The 14,507-nt window shown below is 38.9% G+C and overlaps 1 protein-coding gene across 4 annotated transcripts in view; it reads left to right on the top strand.

The window, feature by feature from the left end:
• CASR (calcium sensing receptor) overlaps nt 1-14,507 on the top strand; it is an 82,436-nt gene that overhangs the window by 4,952 nt on the left and 62,977 nt on the right. Inside the window, exon 1 of one of the 4 annotated variants that reach the window (XM_065049994.1) lies at nt 11,622-11,753. The exons of the other annotated variants lie outside the window; for them this stretch is intronic. The gene's annotated coding sequence lies outside the window, so the exon portion shown is untranslated. Of the gene's footprint in view, nt 1-11,621; nt 11,754-14,507 lie in introns of those variants that run through there. 4 annotated transcript variants of the gene reach the window in all.

Here is a 14,507-nt window from a genome sequence, read left to right on the forward strand (position 1 = left end):
CACTTTAACTTGAAAGAGTTTGAGATCTGATGCTTCTGTTTACTTGTTGTGCCACTGCTATACTTGGACACAATGTCTTGAATTAAAACATTGGGAGACTAGTGACTTTGGGTTTCTTTACATACATCTTATGAGAAACAGAACACTTAGGAGCAACCCAAAGCAAAATCTTCATTAAAGGGTCACTGTAAATCATCCCTGCTGTAAGAAGCTCTGCCTGCCCTCTGCCTTCAGTCAGCAAGTCCTTCCAGCACCATGCTCAGAGCAGTCTTGCTGGGTTTTGCAAGCAGTAGGACTGCTGACCTATTATTGTTACTGTTACTTGTGTCTGCTTAGGAGAACATCTCATAAATCAGAATAGTGGTCTACAGTATGCTCTACAAGCTGAAAAGAGAGCTGGTCCCTGCCATAAAGTGCTGAAGTTTTCTCAAGCAGATCCAGTTAATGAGATGAAAGACATTTAATCTTTCCATTTCCTGTCATCATCTCCTCAAGGCAGAGCTTAACAGATGTAGTATTTTTTTCCAAGAAGTACCATCTAAACTGTATGCTCTGCTTTCTGTTCTCTGTGCTTTCTTTTTACCTTGTAAACCTAATCTTCTTGAGGCAGGGACATTCATTCCTAATTCCTGTTTTTCTACCCTCTGTCTCACCAATGGCCTGGCACCATTAATTAAGCATCTGCTTGTGAAGATTCTCTGTCTGGGAGCTGCCTGTGCTAAAGGAGCGCCATTGAAGACAAACTGTTAGAGGAATGTAACGTTGTTGGGAAATTTCCTCCAACCCCATTTTTGCTGGCTCCTCTAGTACCAACTGGAAGCATCATGAGGGGATGGGGATGGGGATGGGGATGGGGATGGGGATGGGGATGGGGATGGGGATGGGGATGGGGATGGGAGCAGACTGTTTAAGTGAATGTGCAATTGATCTGTGTCTCTTTTACTGGTCTTTAGTGTCAAAGCATTTAGCAAACTCAGGAGCTCTCTAGGAGCATCCACTCGTGGCTGTGTTTACATGGTCTGTTGCTCAAAACTCTCCGCAGAGGCAAGTCAGAAAGGGCAGTTGAGGTCTTGGTGGTGATGAGGTTCATCAGTGAATTTGCAGGTTAGGGACTGAGGTAGCAGATGGGTCGTTCATTTAGTCTTCTACTTGAATTATTCTTTGAGAAGCCTAAGCTGATCTAGAGCTTGCAGACTGTTTTGTTGGCACCTTTCTCTCTTCCCAGAAAGGTTGAGCTACCTTTAAAATACTCAGTGAGTAGCATTTCATGTGCGCAGCAGTATGCCAGCCAGCCTGCAGCCGCTGTGCCCTGGAAGGGCAAGGACCTTTTGCAGGTCCTGTGTCACGTCTGTCAGACTGGTGCCAGTTACCTCTGGTATTCTAACAAGGCACAGTGTAGGCAGGTTTAAGCATCTAGACTAGTGCCTCAGTAGTTGGTGCTTGTGGTGGGGATTACCTTCTTCTTCCCATCTTTCTCTGCCTTTCACCTTATTGCTGCCTTTGCCACGTGCAGTGCACATTTCTGCTCAGTTCTTTGGTACCACTTGAAACCAAACCCCGTTGTGGAAAGCCATGACTGCATGGGTCCACACGTACCACACTCAGTCTGCTGTGGCAGCTGCTTTCAAGATTACCTGTTTAGCTGTATGTGGTTTTAAATATTTTGAAGATATAATTGGTACTTATTATGAATTTCTGACTATTCCTGAGCAAGCCGACTGTCCAAGCCCTGCAACAGCAACCCAATTTTCAGATCTCTTTCGTTTACATTTTAGAACATGTTTTACATTTAGCTTTTGAGAAGGAATTTAACTAAGCTGTACCCAGTCTACAACAAGCAGTACACTCTACACCATGCAGTGTTGGAGCTGTTCAGATGCCATTCTTTCTGCAGAAGTGTTTTGAAAGTATTCTGAATTGTGGAGGTAGTTCCTTTCAGCAGACTTGGTACTGGAAAGACAACAGTCTGCTCAAAGGACAACTAATCTACGTCACAGATAAGTCCCACAGATATTTTATGCCTCTGCATGGCCATATATTTTGCAAGACTCTCATATTCTTGCACAAATGATAAAATGTCAACCCTGCTGATGAGTTTCCTCCATTCAATGGCCTTCAGTCTAGCAAAAATGCGCAGATTTATAAACCGAGCTGTAATCCTAAATCTTCCACTGCCTGTATTTATTATTGCAGGGAACATGCCTGCAGCCCTTATCTTACCTTAGGGAGGTAACTAATTCTCCTGTTTTATGTTTTAGAGATTGAAGGGGCTGGATCCTGTTACTGAATGACAAACTGGGTATAAAAGTCTGGTTTCTATACAAGAAAAATAGTTTCACCTGTTGTACCACAATGTCCTTTAAATACATTACTCCATGTCATACCCTGGCCTAAAGCATTTTAATGAAGATGCAAACATTAGTATCAACAGTGGTGTGTGAATGTGTAAGCATGAGTTCTTGATGTGATTTAGACTTCTGTCTTTAACAAAAATACCAGCAGTAGATTACGCTTCTTTTACTTCCCAGGACAGTCTTAGGTTGACTAATTGTAGCAGCTAGCTGAGATGCAATTACTGCTGCTTCCATTTCTCAGGAAGTAGCGTTTTCACAGTTAATGGCCTCTGATGTGTCATGTCCATTTTTGTGGACATTTGCATACCTAAGCCTTTGAAAGCAGCAGTCAGTCAGAAAGCTCTGCTTAATCTTAAGAAGCCTTTACCCTCCCTTCTCCACAGTTAGATCAGTGTACATGCTTTGAATATGCTGCCTGGGAGCTTTCAGTTGTGTCTCTCTATGAACTGGTTCAGGAGGCACAGTGTTGGTGTGCTGGCTTGCAGTGATGAGATGTTAACCCTCCAGGCTTAAGCAGCAGCTGGGTGGCATTTTTGAAGGTGCAAAAATCTCTATGCCTGAAGTGGATGTTGAATATCTCAAGAACCTTAAAGGACCTGAGCTTTAGTTTCTCATTGTTAATAATTGCAATCCTGTCCTCTTCTGGAGTGTCCACAACATTTAATGCATTTGTTTCGCTCTACTTATGAATTGGAGTTTTGGTTCACAGCCATGAGAGCTAGAAGTATTTAGTTTTAATTTAAAACTGATGTTCAAATGAAACCACATGATCGCTGTTCACCAAAGTCATAGGTGCATTCTTGCTGAGTTTGTGCTCTGACCATGTAACTCTGCATCTGGAATCTCACAAAGGCAGGAGGATCTGTCACCATGTATTGGAAATCGCCAGAATGAAGCAGATTAAGTTTTGGGGATTTGCTTTTCTGTAGTTAAATTCATTGATTTCATAGAGTGTATTTCAGTTTTCAATTGAGGCAATGAAGTATTTTATGAAGGAAGAGCAACAAAAGTTGGACACAGGACACTTCTGATGGGAAGGAGTTCACTACAGTCAGAAATATCCATATGTACTGGTCAGTGTAACAGGTGAACAATATGTGGTTCTCCTTGTGCACTGGTTCTCTTTGATGGACTTCCTGTGAGCAGTGATAGACCTGACAGTGCCCGTCAAACAACACTGAAGATCCCAATGACATCCTGCAAGAAGAGACTATTGACAAAGATTATTACTGAGGAACAGATTATTTTAATGCCACTATGATAATTTAAATAACTTTTTCTGAAATTACTTCATTTTCCTGAAAATTTTACAGTTTTGCCAGGATACCTTTCCTATAAGCAACACCATGATATTGTTAGTGTTTGCAGTTTTTACCATGAAATCTTATTCTGAGTGGTGATTTGTAGTAGTCTTATTTTCTTATTCAATACATCTATTGCCATATTTATCAAGGTGATAGCTGCAGTTACTAAAGACAAACAGATCTTGGGCACTGTGGTTTCTATTAACATGGCAAAACCATTGGAGCTGACACAACAGTTTGTGTCCTCTCTCTTTGTGTGCATTGCCTAGAGAATTACTGACTTGTAATTGAGAAATGTTTACAGTTGTGCCAACAAACTGGGGGATACAGTAGGTGACACTGAGGGCGCAGTTTGTTCTGATGGCTTTCTCTTGCTGTTACCAGTTTGCAAACTGGCAGACAAGTTTTGAGGCATGGCCATTAAAAACAATAACATCTTGTAAATTATAAAGAATATACTTGCACGCAACACACGTAGAGTATTAAGATTTTGTTTTTATAGGCACTGTTCGAAACAGCCCTACATTATATGGCCTTGTTTAAAAGCTCTGCTTGTTATAAATCAGAGTACATTGAAATAGCTGTCTCAGAAGTAAGAAATATTGGCTTGATTGAGCCAGGATTTGAACATGCAATTCCAGACAGTAAAAACAGTTGACAACAGCTTGGCATTCAGATAACTGTCTTTCATCCAAAGATCTAAAAGAGCTTTTAAAAATGTCTAATTACAGCATAATGGGTTCTCATTTTGTATCAGGGATTATTAAAGTAGAAAAAATACACAACTGTAATTTTCAGGTTCAGATTTCTATTGCTGGGTACTTACATTCATATTATATTTCATGTTATTGATCTAAATATTGGTTTAGATGGCAACTTGCATTGAAGTTTGAAACGATCTGATTTCTGGGCCTAGAGATGAAAAGGTGGAGTTTTTGATGAGCATATAAAACATTTAAAAGCCTGAAGTATTTTGTTTCTCACTAGGATTTGCGCTTTTAAATTTCTTTTTTGCTTTTAATACTTTGTCTCTGACTTCAGCCTGTAGTTGCCAGCTAGCATATATCTATGATGCTTATGCTAATCTTATGACACCTTCTTCAGAAGCAAAGTGACTACAAAAATTGTTCCGGGAGTATTACAGGAAGGATAACTAGGAAGGAAAAAGAAGTAATAATTCTTAGTTAACCATGTAATGCAGCAGTGCTGGTGTGTCCCTAACAATACACATTTCCTCCTAAATGAAGTATTTTAGGTGAACGAGAGTTCACATCCTGTTGGGGAAAGGGATTACGAGATCTATACCTCTTAATTAAGGAACACAGTTTCACTAATACAGCTGGTGGTGGGGCTAGATAACTCATGGTTCTAATCTTTTCCTTTCGATACTGTGGGCTGATAGAAATTGAAGATGAACACAGTGACCTGTGGGATCTCTCCGCTTTGCCTACACACTTTGTCCAGTTTAAGTGTTCTCATGTTAGTTTTATGGCATTGTTTCATCCCAAAAGTTCACAGAGTACAGTTTTTAAATTGAGATGTTTCTAAAATTCAGAGACCTATTTCCTCAGTACTGGCCAACTCCCTTAAAGTTTCCTGTACCTGGGGAAAATACCTGTGGGAAGTAGAATTCAGCTTCTCGTAAAGGTCCTCGGTCATCAAAACCCTGTTGGAACCACAGGCAAGTGGGTGTTATACAGAGACATCCTGTAGCTCTATGGTGGCATGCAGGGCTGGGGCTGCCCTCCCTGTTTGTTATAGGATTTGGGCAACTGCAAAGATGGCATAAAGCTATTTTTGTTTCACCTTCTCTGGTCTTATGATAAGAACAGCTTGGAGAATCTGGGCATGACTTGTACAGCAACACTTATTCATGTCAAATTGTTCCTTGCAGCACATTGTCCCTTTTCGGTTTAATGTGTAAGCTGTGGGTCTTAACAGATGCCTAGATTAATTGCTTTCTGCTATCTTTATTTTTTATTAATAAAATAATAAAATCCTTATCTGCATGGATTGTGTAAATCTTAGAGGCAAAGAATAAATCCCTCTTCCGTTGCTTATTTAGTTTGTAAAGCTCACTGCAGTCCTGACATCTGTTTAACACAGAACATGTTTACAGTGCAACTTAAATAGTTTAGAGTAATAATTGCGTATAAGAATATACAGATGTCCTCACTCTGAATGAAATCCATAACTATATCAAATGCCAAACCTTATCCCAGCCATTACTTACTATACCTCTATTTTTCCTAAATGCCTGAAGAAGCAGAAAGGATCTTGTGGTTCCTCTGCAGTTTGTTAAACGAACTGTCCTTACGCTATCTCCTTGGACCATTTCTTCAGAAATATTCTGCATGTTCCAAGACTCTGCACTGACATATAAAATTACAATAACAGCTGCCTGACACGATATTATTCCAGGAATACTGTATGGCTGTGTAAATAAAGATTGCATGATAATGCAAATCTCAGCTAGTTGAAAAATCAAAAGGTCATTCATTCTATACTGAGATGAAAAATGAAAATACGGATGAATACAGCAGTACAAATTTAAGCTCATGTTGTAGAGCTGAACTAGTTAATTTTTCAGTTTCTAACTCACATGCTGCCATGACTGAAGTTATTTCATCTCATTTAAACAAAATAGCAAAACAGTCATTTAGGTTCAGCTGCGATTTGAGGAAATGCTCCTGCTCCCTGGTTATGGGATGATTTAATTATGCATGGGTAATCAGGTAATTATAAGTTGAATATAGGTAAAATTGATAGCAGGTTCTGAAATTTTAATTAACTTTTCACAGATTTTAATAGTTGTTCAGAAATTTGTATCAGGAATGCATTTCCTTTGTAGTTCTTCATGTATTGTTCACTGTTGCATAGTCTTAAACTACTAGTAGTTTAGAAATTAGAAAGCACATGTGCAACTATTGGATCCTTTTAAGGTCACATGATATCAAGAGAAATAAACTTTCTCAAATGTTATTTGTCTGAACAACTCTTCTGCACTCACAAATAAGTAGAGTTTGAACATTTGTTCAGAGCTGTGTCCTCTTTTAATCCATCTCCTGGCTTCTGGTACTGTGAGTTTTTCCCACACTGCCCCTAAATTTCCTGTCATCACACCTTCCCCATGTTGGCAAGCTTGATTCAGTTGTCTTGTTGTGTGATCTGACCAGTGGCAGAACATGTTTGAAGGTTCATGCTCTGCAGATGAAAGGCAAGTTCTTCAGCTGAAGTTAAAAGGCCTTCTTCCCAGAGCTGAGCTGGGAATCTGAGCATTCTGCCACTGTGTGCGGGTGTATTCACAAACAAAACAGCACGTTCTTGTTTGGGTGGTACTGCTCTGAAGGAGAAATGAGTGTAGGATTTGACAGAGAAAGTGAAATTATATAAATCAAATAATGGAAATATATATAAGTTGCATTGGGAAAGGTTTTTTTCAAATACACAATAAAGTATTGGTTCAAAAAGAGGAAGGTCCATTTCATAATTGAATGACCATAACCTAACGTGCAGGTGGCTCACTTGGTATGTAGGATGGCCTAGTTCTAGTCTTTCAGGCAGATCAGGGCCTGGTTGGACTCCACAAGTTGTGTGTTGCAGACAAGTGCCCACCTTGCCAATGGCACTGGCTTTCCTGAGCAATGTTCCTGGCATTTCTGGCTTAAAGCTGGGAAAGGTCTTGTAGTTCTGATGAGGAATGGAAAAAAATATAGTTCAAGTTCTGACAGCATTAACTACATGGGGGAACTTTTTTTGACATAGCTTTGTTATAGGGGTGGCTGATGTGCGGTTTTCAAACTCTGGATGATATCTACATGGTAAACAAATACTTCATGGCTTTTTCAGCACCACTTAGGTTTTCAAGAGTCAGATTTTTAGACTTAAACTTTATCTGAACATTAGATTAGTAGCCTAATGGGCTTTTCAAGTGTCCCTAATTACATAACTCTTTCTGGGCTTTGTTTCGCAAGTTTGAGAATCCAACTTTGAAGTCTCCATTGAAGAGGCAAGAGACTGTAGTGTGTCATAAACTATCAGCATTTCTTTGAAGAAAATGTAGCCCAATATGTTCTCTCTCACTGAATCTCCAGTTCTTACTTTCAGTTTTTAATTTTTTAATTTCCTATTGTTACCAATCATTGTAGCTGTCTTTATTCACAATGTGTTGGAGGTGTATCAGAGAGAGGCCTGTATTTATATTTATAGGTCTATATAAGGCACTCTAGCTTAGCGAAAGCTGAACTAACTACAGTGACTGATCTATTTCAACATGTGTCCAATGCATTAAGAGTAAGTGGTGCTTAAACAGATGCCTGTCTCAAGGCCTAAACTTTTTAAGGCGATGGACCTGTGTAACCGTACTGGTTTGGAACCTGTGTCGTTCTGAATGAGACGTCAGTTTTTTTTCCTGAAAAAAAAACAACTGTGTTGTTTTAAAGCTGCAAAGAGTACTTTGCTTATTTTTACTGGGCTGAGATGATGCAAACTTTATTCAACATGCTAGATCCCAGAAGACACAGGATAAGCTGATAGTTTTACTAGCAAGGCTGAAGCCAGAACAGCAGATTGACAGACAAACAGACACACGGCTGTGTTTATGTGACTCTAAATACATAAATACAGTTAATATCCGAATAAAAACACATGCTTAGATATTCAGAAATATTAATAACCCAGATATATAAATATGAACAGTGATGGTGTCTGATTCATAGTTCTTGATAGAAGATATGTTGACAAACACACATTGTATGGACAATTGAGTTTAAAATTACTTTTGGAAAAGGAAGAGGAACAGTTGAACTTGGGTTTCTGGATTACAGCAGAGAGTTCCTCATTTTTCATCTCCTAAATACAATGTGAGCATTGTCTCCTTCTGATGGTCTTAACATGTGCACAGTAAGATGTTTGGGGACACTTACCCAGCTCGGTCCTTCACTTGGTATAGACAGAAAATCAGTATGGATTTTTAAAAATCACCCTGGATATGTATGTCAGTCAGTGGAAAATTTACTGGCCCAAGAATACAGCAGGCTTGCAAAAATTATTTTTTAAAAAAGTAATGGTGAATAGTCATGACAATAAGAACATTCGTTGCTAATGATGACATTTGTTAGTAGAAATATGAAGTTCTTTTGCTTCAGTGCTTAAACAACTTATAACTGTTGGAGATCAAGGTAGAACCCAAGGTGGGAGGTTAATTATCCCAGCTCAGTGTATCTTGTTCTGAAACGACCAGTGATGATTTCTGCTGTAGAGAGAATCCATACAAGTTATGTGGAAAGAACCCATTCAAATTATATAGAGGTGTGGATCCATTTTTTTTCTGTGCCTGTGTGTAAATTTTGATGCTGTTACTGGAATGCTGATAATCATAGTAACATACACTTATAATATTCCCCTCCTACTAATCTGTCTCTAGAACAAATAATAGAAATCTTTTCTGTCTCTCCAGGAAGCTTTTTGCTGGCTTCCTCTAAACTCTGAAGACACTTACTGTCCCTTGGTATTGGTGTTCCAGACAGGGCTATTAGTGCTGAGCCACCAGACACAGAAATTGAATTTACAGGCTCAATGTTTTAAGGCTTCAAAGAGCTGAAGGAGTCGAGAGAGGCTGGAGTGAAATAGTATACTTTTCTCAATTTCACTTTTGGGAAATTAAATAAACATTTACCAATAAGATTATTAATGCTTTTTTTTTTTTTTTTTTTAAATTAGGTGTATAGGCATTAGCTGTTCATTATATTCTCCCACTTGCAAATTGTAGTGAAGAACCATTTGTCTTCCAAGAGTGTGGGGGTAACGCTTAATTTAATGTTTATTAGGAAGTCTTGGATCCTTGGAGGGAAGCTGAGAGGAATACGCAGTATCATTATAATAATTTTATATATAATAATATTCTCCTCTTTAATTTTGCTGAGGAACAATGATTCAGTCTTAACATCCTCCATCCTCCACAGGTCAGAGCTAGTTATCTCTCTGTTTACTGGCTACGGAAGCAGAGTTTTCTTTTGCTGCATTCAACATTGCCCAAGAAGTAAATGACTGAGCAAGAAATAAAGCTGGCAAGAAATAAAGCATTTACAGAGCGCTTGAAATCTTACTGATGTCGTTGTTTACTGGAGTACCTCCTACTACTGTTTTCTTAGCGATGTGTTTGTTGCTAATGTGTTGAGCTCAGAAAGAGGGTACAAATGCTAATGTTAGTTTTGTGCTCTCCTTGATTACTTGCAGAAGGACCAATAGGGGGGTGCTTTGTTTTGTTTGAAATTTTTTCCTTCAGCTTTACAAATAGCAAGAGATTAATATTCTGTCTTCTGAAGGTTTAGGAGCAGTCTGCCTTGGCGTTTTACAATTAGAAAAGGTGATTGTGCTGAGTCTTTAGCAAGACTCTTTAACAATGTTATCAGTCATAATCGAATAAAATAAAACAAAATTAAACAAAACAAAATAAATCAAAAAAGTGTTGAACAGTTTTATTAAAATTTGCTTCTCCCAGACACTTTCTAAATGTTTGCTGCCTTGACTGTTTTGGTGATATTTTTTCACAGCCTGTCTGGTATTTTCATAGGGTTTTCTAGTTTACAGAAATCCAGATTTGCTCAACTGCATTTCTGTTGTACACCTTTGGTCTGTCTTTTCAATAGTGGGAAGGGAGATAATATGACCGTTTTTTCCCATTGACAGATTAATTTTAAGAGTATCCCCTTTCACTTTGTTCCATATGAGGTCTTTTAGCTGTCTACAGATCAGGTAGACCTGGGCTTATCAAGGGTGCATTCTGAGTACTGAATCTGTACCGTCAAAAAGAGGAGAAAATAGGACATCACTTCAGTGAGAAGCCTCAGGAGGGTTTGAGAACTTGGTTTCAGGTGCAATGTTTGAGCTTTGCCTTTTAAGTGTACTTAGCTCTTATAAAAGTGAGCTATCAATGTAATGATCTCTTGCTCATCTATATTTATTCTCCTTTTGGGGCTTTGTCTTTGCTCCATTCTGTTTTTAAGTCAAAACAAAGTATCATACCATTGCTAACGCTGCAGGTTTATCCTGCTATCTGAACATCAAGCCAGGCTCATTATGCTTCACTGCAGTAGCACCCACAGGAAAAGGACTCTGAATCTGGAACTTATCAGGGTTTTTTGTTTATGCTTGAGTCAAGTATACATGTGACCTAGACTTCAACTTCTACTGTGCTGACACTATAGGAAACACTTCCCTTGTCAGTAAGTTGATATGTCAACACCAGAAGTAGTTACAACAGTTATAACTAGTGGCTACATTTTTAGCTGGTTTTCTAGTCCTTTTTTTTTTTTTTGATACTCTAAGACAACTGCCTAAGCAGCTGGAACATGACAGCTCTGCAGAGTTAATTCCTCAACAATCAAAGTTTATACAATCTGCAGCAGAATTCAGTGTCACATCATTCTCATTTTATGACAGTGACTCATCTGTATCACACTCTATATACATTAGCTTTTGTTATGCCTCAAGTAGCTTGCAGAAAAACTCTCATGAGACATATAATATCACATATAACCTTCCTTTACCCAAGTACTATGCATATCTTTTACCCCACATTTACTCAGAATGAACAAGCCTCTTAGCGTCATGCAGTGATTGCATCTCCTGAAGAAATATGTTTTACGTATTTAAGATCTTGTAAATCTACCAAATCTCTGGGTTTAAGTTTGTTATTTGCATCTCTCTGTGCAAGTCTAGGGAGATAAGAAGAGAAAGCAGTGAGTTAGCTGCACTTGGGATTCTCGCCAGTCTTTGTGGGATGGAAAATTCCTTCCTAATTCCATATCTGACTTTAAATTTGACCCTCAGCGTGTGAGCAAGTTAGACCAACACACGCACTTGAGAAAAAAAAGTGCCTTTGTGTCCTAGCAGGACACTGGTGCAACTTTTCCAGGGTCCCAGTCTGGCTGCTGCCAATCACTGAAGCCTCATCTTCTCTCAGACATCTTAGAGCGTGTGGGTGAATTGGGCATCAGAAAAAAGAACTGTCCTCTGCCTCCCGCAGGCTGTCAACAGGAGCCTTGAAACACAATATTTGGATCATCGCAACGCAGAGCTACCAGAAAGATGAGTATGTTGAGCACAATGCAGAAAGCCACTGGTCCCCAGGGGAGAGTTGTAGTTCTGTATATTCCAACATTAGTGATCATTTATACATTAAAACTGTCTTCTTCATTACTAGCTTTTGTGTTCTACTCAGCTTTTAACAAGCACAGTTTCATTTTACTATCTAGACGACTGATTAAAAAATATTGAACAGGTTCAGAATGAGATTGATCTCTGAGTGTTGTCTTGAGAGATTACTCCACTCGTTGATATCATCCCTCTAGCAAAACTTTTGAGATCTACCCATAAACTAGTTTTGAATCTCTCTATTAATTACAGTTTTAAAATTTGTACAGTCATATGCCTTGAAGAAGTCAATGTTGTATTCTATGCAGTTGTTTTTATCAAGTCAACTTCTCATAAAAAGAACAGTGGGGTTTTTTGACAGGATAGTTCACATTAATTGTATTTTATCTTCATTGACTTTTAGAAAGAATGCTGACTTAATTAATTTCATTATTGTATCCAAACTGATGTTGTGGTGTGTTGCCCCTAATTTCCTGGGCCTTCCTTCCTTAGCAGTTGTTTAATACCTAGATACACTTGCAGTTTTCTGACCCTTTGGAATTTTCCCATTTTTCCATGAGTTGTTCAGTATCAACACTAGTGGTTCGGAGAACTCCTCATTGAGTTTATGTAAGACTCCAGGCCTGTTGATTTGAAAACATTTAATTTTAGCAGATCTCATCTCACATCTCCTTTTATTACCTACAGTGAATTTTGTTGTGCTGATGTAATATGGGATGATATATTCTCCAGCTTCATTCCAAGGACAAAACAATGTACGAAGGACAAAATGTTTATTGGATATTTCCGCCTTTTTTGCATTGTCATTTACAGTTTTATCACCACATCTAGCAATGGGCACCTGGCCAGTCTCAGGCGCACTAATATTTATAAAAATATCTTTTTTGCCTCTCTATCTCTGTTAACTATTTATTACTGCTTCCTTGATTTTATTAATTTATCTCATAAGTTCCCTGCATATTCTATCTTATGAATTGTTATTAACATTTACTTTTACTTTTTCCTTTCTTCCATGCTACAAATAAGCAATTATTAGTATGTTTTATTGCCATCTTTTACCTCAGACAGCTTCTGGTTTAGTATAAATGTTTTTGTGCTTAGAAGTGCATTTTTGACCTGTGGTTGGATAGGCTTAACACTTTATTTTAAGGTTCCCATTTGACTTTACCAGTCAGTTAGATTGATGATTGTTCTAAACTTCTGAAATTTGTCCTTTTTAAAGCTACAAGCCTGCACTGTGAAGCCAGTCCTCTCCTACTGCTTGATGCTGCATTCTCCTTGCATATCGTAATTGTAAACACATCACCAATATTGGTACCTAGGCAATTGCCAGTTCTAGGCAAGCACTTAAAACTTCTTGTCCATCAGAAGCAAGTCTGTGGCTGAGCTGTTCAAGCTTCTACAGGGAAACTTTTGTGTTACCACTAGAGCCCTGGGAAACTTAACCATGATTTTGTTACTGGCCACTTGACAGGTACAGCACATTCTCTTAGTAAGAGCACATCCCCCATGACACAGTTTGTTTCAAGTTAGAAAGGAAATTGTAATAAGGAGTGGGCAGGAAATGTGAGCAAAAATTCATTAGTAACAATTCCAGTCAGATTCCCAAAGTAAGCATGAGGGGTTTCCTGAAAATCCTTAATTTTTTTTCCTCCCACTGGCTGCTTGTGATCGCTCCATGCTGATTGCCCCTTCTGTTGTACTAGTGGAAATGTTTATAGGGCTGTACTGTAAATAAGAGCACAAAAACCCAATCAGGCTTTCAAAATGTTGCCAATGAAGATGTGTTCTGATTTATAGCAGGGTATCCTGGAAGTTTTGTCAGCCAACTATCTATTCTTTGAGGTATTAATACTAAACTGAGAAAGCACAGGGTAGTATATTTTGTACCAGTCCCCAAGGCAGAGAGCTAAAATGGATATAGGTTGTCCTTTACGTAGTGGCAAGTATGACTTTGATGCTTGCTTCTGTAACTTTAATGCTGTAAGAAATGTCTTGGATCCAGTTTAAGGAGGCTCCACTCTGAGGTATTATAGGGATCCCGCTCAGAGAGAAAAAAAAGAGTCAGTTTAGTATCTGAGGTCTTTTTGGGGATGATGAAAGCACGTGAAAAAAGGACCATCAGAAGGGAAGGCTGACCTTTCCACTGTGATGCACACTTTGTGTTTATCTTTTGGTGAACGGTAATCTGGTTCATTCTCTGGTCTTGCACTCGTGTCATTGCTGGAGAATGGATCCCAAAATGAAGAGCTTCCTCACCTTTTGCAACTTAAAAATGACCTGTCTTGCCTCCTTCTGGCTCTTTCTCTGAGATTTCCCAAAGGCAGAGGTAGTAGCATTTCCTTCTTTGGGGAGATTTATAGTCTGCCGTCAAGAATTACAGGAGTAGGTCAAGAGAGGGCAGGATGGTTTTCCTTTGTCAGGGAGCAAAATTTCTCCCAGGCGAGGGGAAAAGTATGCCTAACAAATGGTGAATTAACATTTGGATAATGGAGTGAGCTTCTTCCATTCCTGTGCCTGGAATACTGACTCTCTTCACTCACCTTTCCTCCCACGTAGCTAACAAAAGCATCCTTTAACTCTGCCCCTATCCACAACTATGCAGGGATGGACTGAAGCCCTATAGGTGAGGGGCTGACTCCCGTGGAAAATATTACTGAAAGTGCAACATGCATCCAAGTCTGGCCTTCTC

Source organism: Columba livia, chromosome 1 (assembly GCF_036013475.1).
Source record: "Columba livia isolate bColLiv1 breed racing homer chromosome 1, bColLiv1.pat.W.v2, whole genome shotgun sequence".
NCBI lineage: Eukaryota > Metazoa > Chordata > Aves > Columbiformes > Columbidae > Columba > Columba livia.